This window comes from Protopterus annectens, chromosome 1.part0 (genome assembly GCF_019279795.1).
Source record: "Protopterus annectens isolate FY-2018-M chromosome 1.part0, PAN1.0, whole genome shotgun sequence".
NCBI classification, from domain to species: domain Eukaryota; kingdom Metazoa; phylum Chordata; order Ceratodontiformes; family Protopteridae; genus Protopterus; species Protopterus annectens.
This window is the reverse complement of record NC_056725.1, coordinates 1013393444-1013414380: the sequence shown is the minus strand read 5'-3', so window position 1 is coordinate 1013414380 and position 20937 is coordinate 1013393444.

Below are 20937 nucleotides of genomic sequence, written 5' to 3'. Positions count from 1 at the left end.
CAAGTGAAATGCCTTCATTTAAACTGCAGGGTCTAGTGGCATTTGTTCGAATCTGCCACTTGGACTCCTTACATTCTAACTTAATTTTCCACTGTCTCCCTATAATCTAAATCAAGAACATCTATCACAAAAAAAATGAAACCGTAGTCATCATGCATTTGAATATGCAAACACAAACTGTTCCTGCTGTCTTGTTTTTTAATGTCCCTTAAATGTTTATAAATTTTATCTTTTAAAGCTGTTTTAGTATTGCCAATGTAGAAATGGGGACACTGGGAAGAAAGTATTATGAAAACCACTTTATCAATTTCACAGTTACATTTTTTAAGGCATAAAATTGTCCTAAATATTTGCACCATTACTTTCTCCCCTTCCTTATCATAGGAACAATGAGAACAACAACCACATTTGGATATTAATTGGGGATTTTTGCTTCCATTAATTTGCAAAAATTCCCTTTTCAGGTAATTTTTCATGTCCCAGACCCTTCTGAAAGTGACTAATGGTTTAATCCCTAACTTCTACATGTTCAAGACATCAATTTGCAGGATTTTTCAGTAGTTCCCCCAAAATATGCTGAACATCCCTGGCTTCATTATTGTATGTAAGGATGCACCCATGGTTAAATTTCATGTTTTCCGCAGGTTTAATATTCACCTTGACACTACTGACATCTAATAAGGGTACAAAACACTGATCTAATCTTTTTTATTTAACGTCCTGAAATATCCCATCCAAAATTGGGGAGGATATCCACACATTAGGGCTGTGCCTCAGGACCATAAGTATAGCTTTTTTATTTCCTTTTGTATACTGCAGCCTGCATGTGATTGCCATAATATAAGGTTGTTATTGTCATGGCAGATATTTATGCGCATTACTGCATATGGCAGTTGTGATTTCACTGTCCATTTCCTTATAATGTGCCACAGGCTGTTCCCCAAAGGTATGCATGGAAATATCACCATTTGCTGTACATGTCAGGTGCCTGTTAATTCCTATGGCATGGCACCCCCTTGTCCTGCGCAGGATATTTCTCTTTGTTACACATCTGTACCACCAAAAGTTGTCTGCAGACACATGTATTGCACTTTGGAGTCATCTGAATTGACAGTATCTGTTGCAGACATACATGTTGTATTCATCGCTACTTAAAGTATATCATACATTAACAGTGGTTTCTACTGATGCCCACAGTAGTACAGTTGTACTACTTTTGCAGGCCTGTCCATATTATGTACCTTGATGTGCACTATGGTCATACTTGACTTCATTCACATACTTTCTCCCTTAACTGTGGCACATGTTAACATTACTGTCATATTGACAGTGTGTGTACAGCTGTACGGCAGAAATGCTGTTAGGGTTCGGTATATGTCTATCTTTCCTCAGAGTGCTTTGCATGCTGTGTGCATGCATTTGCCTTTCATGTAGTACTGCAACGACTGCATAAGCACCTGAGTTAATTCACATGGGAGTTCTCCTTCCCTTTTCAGTAGTGAGTCCCTTATACACATTACAGTGTGATGGCACTACTGTGGTAGTTTATGTGCTGCAGAGACATGCACACTCTGTATGTGCAACTGCCCTCACCACTTTGTTTGCAAGTATGCTGTTGTCTCCTATAACATCACAGGTGCATGTTGTGCTTCCCCATCACTTGTATTGTCCACATTTCCAGATATTCCATAATTGTGAACTGTGTCATGTTACAGGTGCATGTAGGATTCACATAAATGTGTGTGTGCATGTGGGCCTATTGATCAATGTGGGCTTGAAGTACTACAAAATAATGTCTCTTCACTGTTACACACATTTTGTTGTGTGTATGTGTGTGTGTGTGTGTGATGTTATAGGTTCATAGGTTCATAGGTTGGTACTAGGATATCGGCCCTAGGGCCTATACAAGCCTAGACATAACAATTCCCCTGGCTATTTCTTCCAACACTATTTACGTCCCTGGACCCCTGTCTAGCAGGGTGACTGACGTGATCCCCGGGGTGAATTTCCTTTCTCCCATCCAATTGTCAAGGTTTATTTTGAAGAGGGCCAAAGAGGTGCTCTGCTTGACATGTATGGGCAGTCTATTCCAGAGTCTGGGGAGTCTCTGGGTCAGGAACCTATCCATCCAGCATGATGTTTTGTTTACTGTGATGGCAAGGTTCAGATCCCTGGAGCATGTGGCTCTGAGGGATTGGGATTTCTTTAAGTGTAGCATGTCCAACAGCTCTGGGTTTGACATAGCCTTGTACATTAAGCAGAGATCACCTCTCAGTAGATGATATGCAACAGAATATAGCTGGAGTTTTTTAAGGTGGTCAGCGTAGGGCATTTGCTTTGGGCCTGTGATTGTTTTAGGGAGGTATTTCTGCGGCCTTTCCAGTTGTTGCAGATGTCTTGAGAGGTACATACCAAATGGGGCATTGTATTCTATAATGGGTCTATTGAGGGATGAGTACAGTGGGACAATGATCTCCTTTTTTCTGGATGAAAAGCCCTTAGTGATGAGGTGTGCCACATAGAAGGATTTCCTGACTGTTGTGGCAATGTGGTTATCGAAAGTGAGACCACAGTCCACCTGTGTCCCCGAGTCTCTTATCACACTTTTGGTGTTTAGTGCACTGCCACCTATGTAGTAATTCGTGGGTACATGTTTTTTCCCAAAGGGGATAACTATACATTTCTTGGCATTCAGCTTGAGCCCATGGCTCTGGCACTAAGCATTTGTTTCTGTAAGGCCCTTTTGTAGAGTATCCACATCATTTGGGGATTCAATAATGGCTCCCAGTTTGCAGTCATCTGCAAACTTTGTAAGCCAGAGTCCCTTAGTGTTGGCCTGTACTTCAGAGAAGTAGATGCCAAACAAGACCGGTCCTAGGACTGAACCCTGAAGTGTTCCACTTGTCACTTGTCTGGATCTGGATTTGGAGTCGGCTACTTTTACAGTGTGACTTCTGTCAGTAAGCCAGTTGGCAACCCATTGAGTGACATAGGGATTAATGCCCAGCTTAATAAGTCTATCTGTGATTTCAGAGTGGGGGGTGGTGTCAAAGGCCTTGGTGAGGTCCAGATAGGCTGTATGAACCACCTTACCCGTGTCCATGGCTCTGGAGACTGATTCAAAAAGTCAATCAGGTTCAGGAGAAAAGATTGGCCCTTCACATACCCAAACTGGGTGGGGTCCAGTGTTTGAAGGTTGCCAATATCTTTGTTTATAAGTTTCATGATAATGCATTCCATGGCCTTGCAGATCAGGCTTGTCAGACTGATGGGGTGGTAGTTCCAGGGATCCAAGATGGATGACCCCTTGTGGAGTGGGATAACTGTAGTTGTGCACCACTCATTGGGCATGAAGCCTGAGGTGAGGCTATGATTAAACATGACACTTAGGTGAGGTGCCAGTTCATTTTGTAGTTCATGTCGTATACAGCCCAGGATGTCATCTGGTCCCATGGATGCTGTATTCTTAGCTTTAGAGAGTGTGTTTTTACCTGTGTGGCCATTATGACTGGATTTTGGCAATCATTCGGTATTGAGATGGGCCATTTAGGGGGTGAAAGGGGGGTGAAGTTGGCACTGAATTGATCTGCCAGGATATTGGCAATATCCTTGGGATCAGTATATTTAATGCCATTCTGTTGTAGCTCAGAGCAGATCTGAGCATTGCCATTTAGATTCTTGACATAATTATAGGATGTCTAGTGGATGTCTTTGGAATTTTTGGCAATTTTTTTTTTTCATAACTAGCTTTGGAGGATTTTATGAGGGATCTCAGCTTCTTACCGAGGCTGGTACGGGAGTTTTTTGCATCCTGGGATTTTCCTCTTTTCTGCAACAGTTTCTTCCTTTTGTTGTAAAGTTTGTTTATGGCAGGGGACCACCAGATTGGCTTCCTTTTTTTGGAGGAGAGCATATTGGTTCTATTTGGGATGGCACAATTCATGCATGAGTAGATGTGCTCATACAGTGCCTTAGTGTAGGATTCAGCAGTCAAACTTTCAGTTCCCGTCTGCATGGGTGTCATGAAGTCTGTCACTTCTGACGTGAGTAGCATGAAGTTGGCTTTGGAGAAGTTTTTTTATGGAGGATTCCTTACTGGGGGGGTGGGGTGGGAGGGATGTGGATGTTAAGGGTGATTAGCTTATGGTCAGACCTGACCAATGAGGGGGTGACCATAGGTGTGGAGCATTGATTTCTCATGTCAGTAATGACCAGGTCTAGGATATTGGAGCCCCTGGTGGGACTATGGATTAGTTGATCCAGGGCATTGGAATTTATGAATTTCAAGAACTGTTGGGCAAAGGTGTTGGTACACGAGTAGCTTTCCCAGTTAATGACAGGGTAGTTGAAATCACCCAGTATTAGGGTGTTTATGTTGTATCTTAATATTTTTCAGTACGTTTAGGAAGGTGTAGTGAGAATCTTGCGGCATGGTGGGGGATCTGTAGCAAGCTACAATTTGGATTGCAGTCTTACCTAGTGTTCGTTGCACCTGGAGAATTTCAGATGCATTGTGTTGGACAACTAGCCTGGTGATGTGAATATCCTTGATAACTATGGACACTCCTCCCCCTTTAGTGTTACGGTCCTGGTTTGGTGGCCAAAAAGTGTGATAAGAGTTGTATCCTAGTATTGCAGGGGTGCTCTCTGGAGCCTTGAACCAGGTCTCAGTTACTGCACAGATATTGATGTTCTCCATTTTTAGGAGTTCCTCGAGAGAGTGCATTTTGAGGTTTAGACTTCTAGCATTGAGTAGCATTACGTTCAGAATTTACATGCTTGTACCTGTTACAGTGGTGGTTTTGTCCTTTGAACTTTGCCTAAAAAAGCACTATAGGGGTGGCAAGAGACTTAGCCAGTAACCTGAATCCCAGGGGCGACAGGTGCAGACCATCTCTGACAAAGCATCGTGGTCTGTCGATCATGTTGTCCCAGGCAGACAGATACTGGATCCCCTTTCAATGACACCAGAAGCTTAGCCAATTGTTGGAGTCAATCATTTTGTCCTTATATCGTGGCATCATTATGGGAGAAGGCAGTATGCTACTCAGGGCTAGGGTCATACCTGCCTAGGCCACATGATCCGAGAGCTCTTCCATGTCTCTTTTCAAGTAGTCCAGGGAGGTACGTCTCAAGTTATTCACTCCAACATGGACAATGACAGAGTCATATTTGTACTTGTTGTGGAATGACTTGAGTGCGTGCATTATGTGGTGGATCCTGGCACCTGACAGGCAGCTGACTGTTATTTTCTCCTTGTTCAGCCTGGTGAGTGGGACATCAGTGTGCCTGACTATAGCGTCACCTATGACTAAAGTGTTAGGTATGTTGTCTTACCTTATTGGCTGTTGCTGGGTGGCACACTGGTGTTGTGAACTATGTGACACTTTGATTGTGATTGGTGTTTGTGTTTCAATTTCAGAGGTCCTTGTTGCTTGGGCAGGTTACAGTTAAGGGTCTCCACATATGTGGATTTAATGTTGCTATGTGTGGGTGTTGGTGTTGTGGGTTTAGAAGGGCTATGTGTTGCTTGAGGTGTAGTGCGGGTGTTAACCTTCTCCTCTTGACTGTCTTGCACAATCTTGGGTGGAGAGAGCTTTGCTTTCAGTTTGGCTATGTAAGTGCATCTCTCACAGATTGTAGTGTTGGGTGGTAGGAGGAGAGGGTTGTCTGTGTACATGAGGCAATTGCTGCATTGCCCCAGTATGCCCAGATTCACCAGGTGCACAGGAAAAATCACCTTGAAGCTGACCCTTGGACATGCCTGGTTTGGTGCTTTTTTTTGTAAAGTACAGGAGTTTAAGGCTTCCTAGTGCTTTCCAGCAGGTATTAGAGCAAGTGCTAGTCACAGGGATGCTGAAAGGTAAGATGAAAAAAAAAATGGTTTATCTTAAACCCTGCAGTGTACACTAGATCGGTTAGATGTGAAAGTAGGTAATTTAAGTTTTACCTGTCTAAAAGTTAAGTTTTAGTGGTGTCACTGTTTTTAAAACAGCAAGATAGATTGAAAGGGGGTGGTCACTTTTGTATTATGGTACTATGGAATACAGTAGGATGGCCAATAAATTTAAATAGTTGAAGGGGAGTGATTTCACAAAATGATAATGTTGTGCTTACTCACACAAGCCAATGAAAGCAGAGAGGAAATGAGATATATGGTCAAATTAACATAAGAGGCAGGCAACTAAAAAGACAGTGATATTTAAGAACATCACAGTAAGTGGGTGGGAGGGAAGTGAAAAAAATTCTGCTTCACTCACAAGAGACAGAGCTGTGGTCTCTTTTGAAGTTTTAATATGCAGTTAAAAGCAGAATATAAGTAAAACACAAGGTAAAGAAAACAAATCATAGTATTCAAAATATAAAAAAGCAATAAAGTAATACAAAATACAACAGATAAAAAGCAAACTAACATTTCCTTCACAGCAAAGTGTAGCAGAGTCTGGGTGAGCCTTTCTATTAAAGCTCTGAAATGTTTTATTTTACCCCTTAATTAGAAGGTTTAGTTCCTAGCCCCACCCCATCAATTCACAAATGGTTAACCTTAAGTGACCTCTTCTATCTTATGTATGTGTCCTTAACTGATCAGTTACACCCCTGAGTGCAAAGTGCACTTAGTGACATTTATCCTCTTTCTACGGTGTCACCTTGCTACATGGCACATTCAAATGTATCAGACATTCATACCATAAATATGGCTAAATAATTCACAACTACTTTTAAACTCTTAAAAAAACACTAAATTACTGCTCTTCACCCTAAAACACATCTCTATCAAAACACCAGCATTCACTATCATCTCAACCATGAAGACTATAATTAAGGATGTAAACCACACAAAATTATTGGGATTCATCATAGATAACCAGTTGAAATTCCACTACCATGTATCAGTTGTGGATAAAAAACTCATCAAAAACTCGCTATATAATACAGAGTAAAACCCTATCTCATTGACTTAGCCCGAAGACATAGAGCTGCAACCCTTTTACTGCCATCTTTCTTTGATCCTGTCCCAATCTTCAATAAATTTCAAATATCATGACTGTTATAATAAAATAGCAATATTTACAGTAAACTACAACAGTAGAACACACTCCTCACTGGCTCTCACAGAATTAAATGGGTTAGAACTACCATATCATCTAGCTCTTTTTCAGCCAACAATACACAAACTTCTCTGCAAGCCAGAAAACTGCCCAGTCTTTAATAACTATATATATATATATATCTATATATATATATATATATATATATATATATATATATATATATATATATATATATATTTATACACATTACTACCCCAGCAGAATTTTATACTCTACAGAAAAATAACTTCTCACTATGATCAAATCATCTAATACTGCAGGTGACTCTCTATATTGAAATAGTGTAGATAAACTATGGAACCACATACCAATAACGCTGAAAGGCATTTAGAATGCACTCATTAAAAATACAACCAAAACTTTACTAAATAAATAAGTGGATCTCCTCCTGTACATTTTCAGGATAAATGCCACTGTAATCTCTAGTTTGTGAATTGTTACACCAGTTCTCTTCTTTCAGAATCCAATACCACACAACCAGTCTTCACCAACACATGAATAGTTTTAAGAGCATCAGTCAGCACCAGTCACTGATTTGTGATACTGCTCATTCCCACCTCTATATTTCTACATATTAACCTTATTATCACTATACACACACACACACACACACACACACACACACACACACACACACACACACACACACACACACACACATATATATATATATATATATATATATATATATATATATATAGGGTCTATATTATATCCTCGAACACTTAAAAAAGCGAACGCTGATTGATCTAACCTATTTTCGCGAAACTGCAAAATATCGAAGCAGCAGAAACTCAATTTTTTTCCTAGGGAAAGAATTTGGTTGTCCATTTCTGTTGCTTCGGTATTTTCAGTGTTATGGTAGAAAGTTACTGGTCGGATTCAGGTAAGTGTGCGATTGTGTGGATGTGAGTGTTAGGGTGATTTAGGTGAGTTAGGGGTAGGGCTCGGGTTAGGTGTGTGTGCAATTGAGTGGACATGAGGGTTAGGGCGGATTTAAGTGAGTTAGGGTTAGGGAGCGAGTGAGGTGAGTGTGCGATAGTGACGGACCTTAGGGTTAGGGTTTGGGTTAAGGTAAGTGGGTAGTTTGTGGTGTGTGCATAGTTTAGTGTAGGGTTAGGTATCAGATTTTTAGGTGTATGTGTGTGGATTTCTGTTTGTTTGGTGTGCTTGTGTTGTGTGTATGTGTTTTGGATCAGCGATTTTTTTTCCCTGGGAAAAAAATCGCTGATCTGACAGTTCGAGATTGTAAGCTTTCGCTTAAATAAGGTTGATCAATCAGCGTTCACTTTTTTAAGCATCCGATGATATAATATAGACCCTATATATAAACACACACACACACACACACACACACACACACACACACACACACACACACACACAGAAAAATGTGCCTTTTTTTACATTTTTGCAGGGGTGGGGCAAGCCCCCCTGCACTCGCTGACAATTATATATACCAACTCTGAGATCACACTACAGTGAGGGAAAATGGTAAGTTTCCCAATCTGCACTGTACCTCAATCTCAATTCAAAATGTTTGAGCTTTCAGAAAACTCAGTCATATTTTCTCAGCCTTAAGCATTCAAGTTTTTGAAAACTTGATCATCTGATAGGGATATATATATATATATATATATATATATATATATATATGTGTGTGTGTGTGTGTGCGTGTGTGTGCGTGTGTGTGTCTTTGACCCTACATTACACCCCACCTCTGAACTGCAATATCAGCATTTTCTACTCTACCTACTTTTCTCTTACCTCATTTTCTAAGTACTAATCACACGATCTATTAATTCTCACAAACCCTTCTTATACACCTCTTCAAATACTCAATATTCAACATCTACAAATACATAAGTATCTTTTATACTGAAGTAGCAGCCTTTGCTTTCATATGAATGTAATCTAACTAGCAACTGTATGTGTAATTGTTTATGTGTACTATTTAATGTCTGTTCATGTATATTACTGAGTGTATATTTAAAAATGTTTGTAATATGTCTGAGCTTTTTTCACTGGGCTTCCACTGTAAAGAGTTTTTTTCACTAACCCAGTCAGACATACCCAGTAAACAAACGCAAATTAAAAGCAAAATAAATAAAAATAAAATAAATGTAGTTATAAGGCCATGTTCTGCTATGTATGTTGTACATGCATGCTCACCCACACTGTAATGTGCATTCTGCTTCTCCACATGAATTTCCATTCTCATACATACAGGATTCTTGTGTCACATTTTTGCAGCTGTGAAATCTGTTTTTATAAGTTCTCATGACAGTACAGACAGATTTTCCATTCATTATTTAAAATGTGTTTACTGGGAAAGCCCAACTTGGAACAAAGCCAATTTTCACTGGAAGCCTGGGGAGAAACACTCCAGACACATGTTTTTACAATGTAAAAAGAAACTGGAGCACCTGGAGGAAACCCATATGAATGCAGGGAAGACATGCAGACTCTGCACAGAGGGCACCCCAGGCAAGATTCAAACCAGAGAACCTCTTGCTTTGAGGCGACAATGAACCGCTGCACCACTGCTCCCTCCAATACTATTTTTTTTTTATTTTTGGATGCACCAATGTTCCTGACATAGTTTGTATTGTTGTACATAATTGCAATATGTGTCTATATTCACACACATATGCCTTACTTGTAATTACAAATCCATTTTACATACAAATACCATTTACTGCAGCATAGCTGCCACTGTTTAGCTGATTGTACTTAGTAGTTGGTCCATGTGCTGCTTTAATGCACATACTGTCACATGGATGTGTGATACTCTACTGCAGATATCACAGTAATCCTTATACACCGTATGCATGATTTGCAATGACTGTTGTGCATTATGTAACATTAGTAAACAACCAGTTACATTCCCAGGTTCACATCATTTGTTGCACGTATGGTAGATGCATGCATGCCATCTGTGTAGTCTGTGTGGTGTATTACTGTACATATTAGTGACAGGGTTGTGACTAGTCTGCCATCATAGGGTGCTGTGGGGCAATTTGCATGTCCATATGTAGCTGATACTTGTTTTCACCACATAGGTGTTACAGTGACCAAGGTATATATTCCCCATGCGTATTTCCTGCACAAGGACCATGGTAGCTCTTTTGGCTTGTATGTATGTAGTCCTGACTTTGTGGTGTTATACGCGACTCATAACTTCAATAATTTTGGCCTACAGTGCTATGACCAAAGCATGAGGATATCACCATACACGTAATGCGCAAAGATGTGTATAACTAAAACTTTTGTGTATGCTGCAGTAGGAAAAGTAAGAACAGCATATCAGGAATGAGTGTGTTAGACATGCAGAAAGCATGACAATTATCCACAAATGGCAAACATTTCTTCTGCCATTTTAGTGGCATGTATGTGAAGCTTCCCGTGCTTATGCTATGAAGTCTCTTTGCTTTTGCTGGAGTGTTTTACTGTTGCTTTGACAGGAAAATAGTAATTATTCCTATGACCTCTGGGAATGTCATATGTCTGTTTTGTTGGTGGATCTATCCTGACATCGGTCTCTGTCATCATGTGGATTTCTGTTACTTGCAGAATAATGTCATTTGTGTTTATGACCAGAGCTGCAATGCAAGACACAGTTACAGATATGTGAGCCAGTGTGTCATGCTTTTTGGACAGGTACTGCCCCACATACCATGCTCTCACTCATTTCTTATCACCTTGTAAGATGGTAACTCAGTGTACAATACTACAGCAGTGTTCTTGTGTGAATTAGTGCATTAATGTATCTTGTTTTAATGGTTGCTCATGGGCAGGATGCATCCCACCCTTGTTTTCTTAGCTTTCCATGATTCCTTCACTGATGTCTGTATGTTTATTGTCTATGTGGCACATCTTGGTCTTTTTGTATGTTACCACTCTGTACATCTGTTATGTGGTGTCCTTTATTTTATGTGGTTCTTACCCGCCCATTCACCCTTTTCCATTTCCAACAACTCACAAATCCTTCTTTTCTTGAAAATAAAAAGGGGACTATTTACATCAAGACAAAATATACCCATGCTCCTCTGACTGTCCCTCTAACATTTCTTTCCCTTCCTTCATCATGTGTGTCCCTCCTCTTTACCTTAGCCCAACATTTTACTGTCCTGTCTCCCTCATTCCTTAGGGTTTGTGCAAAAGCCACATTATGAAATCTGTGTTATTTTTATAATATCCTCGGCTACCCAGCTGAATTTGCAAACAGCTGAGAGTATGCAGAGCTGAATATTTGCCTATTTCTGCCTTATTGATGTATACTTTAATTGCATACCACTCACTGTGACTATTCTATATAAGTATGCTGTTTCCTGCATTTATCTATATTTTAACCAACAAAACATTTCATTCAATTGCAATATCTATTAAATAACCACTTATATGCGTCACCTGGAATGCTTTTCTTTTGATTTGCTTATGTCAGCATCATACGTAATATGTAAGGCAGACATGTTGTAAGGCAGACATGTAAGGCAGACATGTTGTGCTGAGCCCCATACTGCTCTGCTCTTTTCATTGCTGCTAGACACCTGCAGTCCACCTGTATGGTAATTCCGTGCTGCATTGCATTTTTGTTCAAGCTGCACCAAGCTTTTGGGATCCGGCCTAGTGCACATATTTTCAGGAATCCTGTTTTATTTTTTGTAGTTGACTCTATTGAAATGGATCCCAGGGGATGAGTGCTTTATGACAGCATTAGAAAACAAAGAATTTGAGTATCAGCTTAATCAAAATGTTAGCCATTCCCCTGACATCAAAATGAACTTTATTCACAAATGCTTTATTGTATTTTATGTGTACCTATTTATTTTTCTTATTTATTGAGTTTTATGTTTGTGATGGTACTAATAATGGTATTTTTATTTCAGTTTACTGGTATATACATTTTTTTGTGGGACTTGACCTATCTAATGATATCAAAGCAATTGGATTTTAATTTGTTTCTTACTCTGAAGAAGTCACATTGTGACATGAGGAAAAACATTTAGTTAGGTTTATTGCATATACAAATGACCATCCTTGTTTTTATGGTGGGATTTCTCCTATTCATCAACGACACACAGTATTTAGTTGTGGATAGTAAAAAGATTTTTGAAAAAAAAAAAGTTAAACTACTTTAAGGATGTTGGGGTGAAGTCTGTGTGGATCTGGATATGCCCGTGTCAGTCATTTTGGAAATTAGTGCTCAGACTTTACTTATTGTGATTTTAGTGAAGTAGAAGGGGAACAGGTAAGACTGTATGTTATAGTTTATTACATCACATGTGGGTATTTGCTCATGCTTGATGATTGTTGTATTAGATGTAACATTTTCCCTTAATTATATGTTAGTAAGCTGTGCTATCTCCTTATATCAATAATGCTATGAATCTGTCTTTGCAAAACTGATTTGAGTTTACTTATGTTATGATTGTCTAGTTCTAAAGTCTGTCAGTTATAAAAAGTTTTGTAACTATTCTCTACTTCTACTTAATTATTGTTTATGGTTATAATAGATCAAGTTTTATGTTGCTTTCCACTTTTGCCACTCTCTTTTTCTGAAATATTGCTTTTGGTTTCCTCAGCCATTTGCACTGTTCTTTCAAACATCTTGTTCTTCTGGAAGACACTTGCTTTGCATGGTTTGTAGCAGTGGTACACAAGACAGTTCCTTGTTTGGCATTCTTAGTCATTAGTACTGCCGTCCAATCCATTGCAACTAGTTTGTTTAGGGTCAAGAAGTGCCCGTACTTGTTATGAGGATTAGGAGAATGGAAGCTTTTTTTCTTTTTTAGATATTTATGTTGATATATATATATATATATATATATATATATATATATATATATATATATATATATATACACATACATACACAAAGTGAGCTTTGAACTCTACTCTTTTTTTGGACATAATCTCTTTTGAAGGACAAATAATTTTTGGCTGAAGATGGCAGAGATGTACTAGAATGTTTTTTATCATGTTTATAAAGTTTGTTTAATTATAATTTGATAATTAAATAAACATTTTGTTCTAGTTACCCTTTTTAAGCCATGACCCAGGTCATAAGGCCAAGGATAGATGTATCACAAAAAACTTTGAACTATCAGTCAACCAGGATGTTTTGGGTGGTGAGAGGAAAGTGATGTTTCTGGAAGAAACCTACCCATACATGGTTGAAAACATAAAAAGCTCCATGTAGTTAATGAGTGGAAGTCAGAAATGAACCCTGAACTTGTGAGACAGGGCTCTTACCATTGACTGACTACCTAGATTATGTTCATTGACTAGTGTTTCATGCTGTTTGCGCTTGGTATGCATGCCATTGCTACATATGTAGTGCATCTACAAATCTTGGTCCATACCTCCAAAGACATCTATATTCCCAGTTTCCTAGCTTACCCATATCTGATCATAATTAAACCCTTTCAGTTTAAATCTTGAAATTATCTAAGTGTCCATCTTACCAACTTCTTACTTATCAGGTGGAATCTTTTGCCTGTAACATCAAGGTAACTAACCTAGACTGAGGCCTGTTGCCAGGTGTGAGCCCTATTTTTCCCATCATCCTAAGGAGTCCCAAAACCTCCATCTTCCAAACCATCTTTGATACTCATCTCTGTCAAGGTTTGATCCCATGTAACCCAGAACCCTCACTCACTTATTTGTTCTCTAGACATAAGTGAGTAATGAAGTCCAGTTACTAAGCTTCTTAAACTTAACTGAAAGCACAACGTTTAGTTACATAATCTTCTGAAATTAGCAAAGATGGTAAAAGTTAAATTATAATAAACAAGAAAACAAAAGCATTAATTTCAATCAGAATTAAATATGGTACCCAAGTAAAAAAAGCTGAAAGGGAAAGTAAGAGGCCTGATTTCTCAGACTATTACAGCAAATTTGTCATCAAGAGCCCAAGGGGAGCCTTGGTGTGCACAGAGCCTGATTGCATAGTTTTATTCAAGAAGATCTGTAAGATTTTAGTATACAGCTTTGCTGTTCATTGTTGTTATTGGATTAAGACCAATAAATTTAGCTCGATTTAGATTTGTATGACACAGTCCGTCAGATAAATCTGGTTGAAAATTAAATACTTGCATGAGTGTGTTTGTGTGTGTGTGTGTGTGTGTGTGGTGGGGATTGACCATTTATGCATTCTCAGTGACTTATCTTTCATTTACCTTTGCTGTCTTGCAGGTTGATGTGTTGTTGAATGAGTACAACAGTTGCTGCTAATGTACTCTGATTTACGAAATGTTGTCTGGGAGATCTCACATCTCAAGGGGCTTGTAATCCATCTTATTCACTGAACATGTCCTAAAGCAGAAGAACAAATAATAAATGACTGCATTGTTGATCCTGGTTAGACACGGCTGCATTATACATCTCATTTGTGAGTTCCTTGGACCCCTTCTTTGTTTTGAAGAGTTCATTATCAGGGTCCCCGGCTCACTCAGTTATGTATCAAATAATAGTGCTTTTTAAATTGCATGATGCTCCTTCTGGATTCATTTTAATATAAGGAAGTTTGCAGTAAAATGGTCAATTAATTAAGCATGATTTAATACTTCCAGGCCTCACAGTTGCGGTAGAACACATACTTATGAAATAATAATATTGAAAGTGTATGGCATACTGTAATTAAACAGGTCTATGAAGTAATGCAGAAAGATCATTTATTATTTTTATGTAAATTAAATTATATACTGGAAATGTGATTAAGTTTTAATATAACATTGTCAAACCATTCCAAGCATTTTCTAAGCTGCAACTAATTTGGTCTCATTTTATTCTTCCTTGTGTGTTCATATCCCACCTATTTTATGTTTTTTTTTTGCCCCTCACTGCCTGATGACCATCAGCCCACCTTGGTTAATCAGCCCATTTGTTTTCCAGAAGATGAGAGAACCAGTCAGAGAGTCCATCATTTATGTAGTCATCAAGGGGTTTCCTGTGATATCCTAACCCTACCATTGGATGACTGACATGGGCACCTGTGTTACTGTGATGACCTACAGTACATTCCCCCTGCAGAAAAGGGATCACACCCACATGCTAATGAGTGCTGTCATTACTGGTTTCTTAAATAAGGCCCATGTCTCTGGTTGTAGCTGTTTCTGCTACATGCTTCTATTTGCAAACAGAAAAACAGTTACTGGACCACCATTTCCTACCCTCAGAATAGGTGAGCCGGCATTTGCTGCTCACTCCTACCATCTCATGCCCATCTCAAAAATGTTAACTGAACTTAGGTTATCTGGGTCACAGTCACAACTTTAACCCTCTGCCACAGAACCAAGGTCCATATACTTCCAATGTCATTTCTTTGATTATAGATTATAGTACCCCAGATGGGATTTGAACCAACAGTCCCTAGCTTAGGAGGCCAATGCCTTAGCCATTAGTCCTGCTATTATTTCAAATAAGATGCAGCTTTGCATAAATTCATGTTTAACTGTTTTTGATGTGTGGTACATTTTTGACTCAACCTCTTCTGACCTATAATTTTGCTGCTTGTGCGAAAATGTGAAAACTGCAATGACAAAAACATAGCTCATTGATGTTAATCAGATATGCTTCTGGTAAGAATCTGATATACTAGCACTTAAACTGGTAATAGCTTTAAAACTGCATATCATTTGCCTTATACAAATATCCAGAAACTTCTGGGAAATGTACAACGTTTTGAGGTTCTACTGATAACTCTCTATAGTCAGTGGTTGCTCGATATAAAACCATCTCTTGGAGTGGGAGTGGGGGTGGGGGTGGGGGTCCCATAGATATAAAGTTGAAAATTCAGACCTGAGCCACAGGGACTTTATTAATGTAGGAGCAAACACTGGCCAAATTAAGTGCTGATTCATTGTAATGCTGGTAATTATCAGTAATCTTGGACTGAAGTTTCAAACTACTGCCACTGCATTCCAACCTCACATTTTGATGGTGCTGTTTCTACAAATCTATCCTGAAAGTGCTTTTCCAAATCCTGTGTTATTACAGAGTATCCTATTAACAGTAGCATTGAAATGAGATGGGTTTAAATAAGTTGCTTGCTAAAAGGTTAGATTAGAATCTGAACAATTTAAAAGTTGTTTAGGAAATAATGTGGTAAAATATTTACCTAAGAGTTTCCGAGGTACAAAGTAATTTTATGTTTTCAATGTGAAGAGTAAAATGGACTTAAGACTTTCATCTGAAATAAATGGATATGGAATTGTGGTGTAACAGCTATGAACTAGATGTCAAGGTGAGGTTATGGAAAAAGATTACACAAGTACAAGAAACACAGTAATGCTTCTTTTAAGTGATGTGACATTACAAAACTCTTCAACCTTTCTTAGCATTGTGTGTAAATCCACAGGCACTTGAGATTGGGTGCTGCTATTGCCTTCGGGATGTTTTTGATTTGGAGGTGTGAGACAATGCAGTTCATGGCTGAAGCAGCTTGCTTTTTAAATTTAAACTGTACATACAGTGTGGATAAGGTTATTTTATTTACTTCAGGATACTGCTACTGTAGCATGTGATATCTTCCAATGTCAGTGCAATGGGGGTCTTGGTATAAATGCTAAGGACTGACTAGCTCATCTGTCCTACATCACCTACAGTTCCTTATGAAGCAGCATCCTGCTTATTCCAGTTCCCCAGTGGACTTGCTTTATGACTACCCATTGTCCATTTTTTATTTCATGACTTCTTCAGGAAAATGATTGCATGTATCTGCAAGCTGCTCCATGAAAACTGCCTCCTTACCTCATTTGTAAATCAATTTCCCTTTATTCTAAGTCTGTATCCTTTGTTCTTATATAGTGTAAAGTGCTGCACTTTTGGACTTTATTACTGGATTTAGGTTGTGATATGAGTCCGCTATTGTTTTAACTCTTACTCCTTTCCTCTGGCACATATGTATTAAGTTTATTTAGTCACTTTTTATATTTTCTGCAATAGTGTCTGCAGCATTTTTATTATTCATCTTTGTTCAGCCCCAATTAATTAGGGGAGTTTTGCAAAAGTGCACACATTGTGGTTGATGTGATCTCATCATCTGTATGTATAGAGGAAGAAGAGTTGTGGGTAATGGATGCATCCCTGATACCTTCACAATGGCTTAGCTCCCTCTTACATTGACCACCTAATATCACTTAATATACATTTCTAAAGGCCTTATTTCATTGTATTTGTTGTCAGTATCTCTCTCCTGTATTTATTTTATTTTATTTATTTATTTATATTTGTTTAGTGGGGTAGTACACTGATCTCAGTTTTGCATGCACAGCCTGGGTGAATAAAATTACCTAAGAAATGATGCAAACATATTTACAGATAGAAGGATACACTCAAAAACATATACATATTTACAGATAAATGAATATGATACATTAAGCCCAAGAAGCAGTTTACAATGTCAAAAGATGGTTGGAAAATGGAGTTATGCTTAGCAGAGCTTTTTGGATAAGATATAGCCATAATGGCTGAAATGGCTTCTGCTACAGAGATAGCATCATATCATTATATAGATGTATGAAGATCTTAGAAGAGGTGAGTTTGAATGGTTGCAGAAAAGGATAACATGGGGAGAAGAGTCCCATAGTTTAGTTGCTAGGATGGAGATGCATATTTTAAGTTAGTAGGGTGGACTGAGACCGAGATTCATACACATTATGTAGTTTTTTCTTGTGTTGCTATAATCCAAGTGCATTACCTATGCTCATTTACTTATTTAATGGATACATAGACTGTATTGTCCTCTTAGCTAAAGACCTTTTCCAATAGAATACTGGGTAGCAAGCACCACTGATATACACACACACACACACACACACACACACACACACACACACACACACACACACACACACACACACACACACACACACACACACAGAAAATATAGTCATATAATAATACAAGTAACCAAGAACATAGTAAATTAGTAATCAATATAATCAATGCAAACAACCACAGAGTCATAGATTATTAATAGTGGAATGATAAATGATGAATGCCACTTGTGATTAGTATACCTTTATTTATTTATTTACATTTGTTGACCAGGAAAGTCTGACTGAAATAGGAGCCCCATTTTACTGAAGGTCTGGGGTGAAAATCTCCACAACAGTTAACTCGGATACAAACACAGTAAACTTACAATGAACTAATATTAATGTAAAGAATTGCAACATGCAAACAATCCCCAAAATTCACTAACTCCATGTAAACTTTACACAAAGCCTACACAAAATTTACATGAGTGTGTGGTAGTGAGAGGCGGTGAGCAGTATGCAGCAGCACTCAATGCATATTCATGCTGCACACCACATTTAAGTGTGGTTTTGTGACTGACACCAGTGTTTCAGGCAAGGAAACTGTGTAAGAGAACATGGATAACACTCCTGTTGAAATCAGAGGACTGATGGTCTGCAGTTTTGCACTGAATGTCACAATGATCACCAGGGCTTCACAGATAGCTCCAATCTCTTAGTGCAAGACATCTCGACAAAGGCCAACATAATGGGCAGACAATGACCCAGAAATAGGGACATATTTGACATATTTACCCTATAGAAATGTGTTAGAATAACCAGGGTTTGTGGGAAGATACGTGATCTAAAGGAGTTGAAGTATGAAACTTAAATGTATGTAATATTGAGTCACATCAGTCCTAAGATCATCCTAATGATATGGCAGAAAGCTACAAATATGATAAGGAACACATCTGGACATTCTGCGAACATCTGGACAGTTGAATGGTATGAATGCTAAGTGTATGGTACAAACATGGTACAGGACAGTGTATCTACAGTACAGAGTATTGTGATATCCCATTCCTGGCATTCTGTGTTGAAGCTGTATAAATGCTCTGTAATGGTACATGGACTGCCACGTAAAATAAATGCTCAAGAGAAGTCTATGTATTGAATAGGGGCACACAGATGAACTGTAGGAATGAACTCAGGGAAAGAGGACAGGTGAAACAACCTAATGTACAGCAGATGAGGGCAGTCAGTGGAATATGGTTGTAGCAGCAACACCAGTCACATATCTACAAGGTACAATAGGGACTGCACAGTGCAAATGTATATTATGTAACTGTCACACAAGGTGACATAACAATGTTGAGAATGTCTGTGTGAGATAAGCATCCTTACACGAATAATGTAGAGGACATATATCAAGGATCTGGCATACAATTGGGTAGGGTGCATATTGTGAAGCTGTGCAAACTTGTTTGACTAAATATGAGTTTAATCTCAGCAGAGGTCTTCAGCAAGTGAGACACAGATAAAGGTTCATGGACAACATTAAAAGAACCAACCACAATCATGGACAATATCAGAATAATACCACCAGTAATCCCATGCGTATGACATAACATGTGATTTAGAGTGGTCAGAGATGATTCTGCACAAACACACTAGTACAACTATTGTGATATGTCCACACTGTATGATAGTAATCACGCACACTGTCTTTGTACTGTGACATCTGCTGGAGGTGTTAGGAGGGACATTGCTATACCTATATGCGACATTATGAGTAATACAGACTAGTTGACTGGTATGCATGGCATATATATATATATATATATATATATATATATATATATATATATATATATATATATATATATGTGTGTGTGTGTGTGTGTGTGTGTGTGCATGTGTGTGTGTGTTACAGTCCACACTGTCATGAAAGATATCCATTCCATTAATGTTGTCAAATACCTATGCATGTAGTGTGGGAATCACCAAAACAGGTAGTACACGTGCATCTAGAGTAACAACTTGATGGGTGTTCTGCACCATCAGATAGCCATGTTTATGGCACAAAAAGAATACTTGGGTATGGCCAATGAGTTGTGCGACAGCTCACTGTGAAAATGGGAGTACACTTCAGTCACACATCAGTGGAAGATTCTAGGTAGGTACATGAAGAAGGGTGCATCATACTCAGTTATTGCCGTGATGAAGGCTGTGAGCTATGGAGGTATTATGGCCTCTGATGTGGATGTCCTTCACATACTCAGTATTTGTGTTACATACAAGGGAGTAGTCAGCACTGTAACCACATCCTGGTGGATGTACCACTTACCATCTACCCCAGGACACAGGTCACATACCTATTGGTCTGATTATAGGCTGTGATGTCCACATTACACTCAGGTTGTGTGTTTGTTTTCCTGATGTAACAAATCCCCCATTGTTGACTTGTCATTGCAGGTGTTGTCATGGCTGTAGCAGCAATCTTTGGTATGTGTTGATAATGCCTGTATTATACCCAAGGCCATGGAATGTATCATTATAAATAAAAACATAGGTGAACTCCAAACCCTGGATCGTACCCAATTTGGATTAGTCAAGGGCAGATCATGTCTGTTAAATCTTTCGGATTTTTTTGAAAATGTGACCAGGGCTATTGATTAGGCAAATCTGTGCACATAGCGTACCTCAACTTGGGAAAGGCTTTTAACACAATCCCACACTCAAGCATTACTAAGAAACTAAACCCCTTAGTTGTAAGATGGGTTGCTAACTGGCTTACAAACCACATACACTATCAAAGTGGGTGACTCCACATCAATGAGCAGACCTGTTACCAGCGGGGTGACACATGGGTCAGTACTTGGCCCCCTACTGTTTGGTATATACTTCTCAGAAGTTCAGGTCAAAACTAAGAGGTTGTGGCTGACCAAGTTTGCAGATGACTGCAAACTGGAAGCAGTTATTGAATCACCAAATGATGTCAGTATACTCCAGAAAGTTCTTACGCAGAACAACGAGTGCAGTCTTAGTCATGGTTTCAGACTGAATGCAAAGAAATCCAT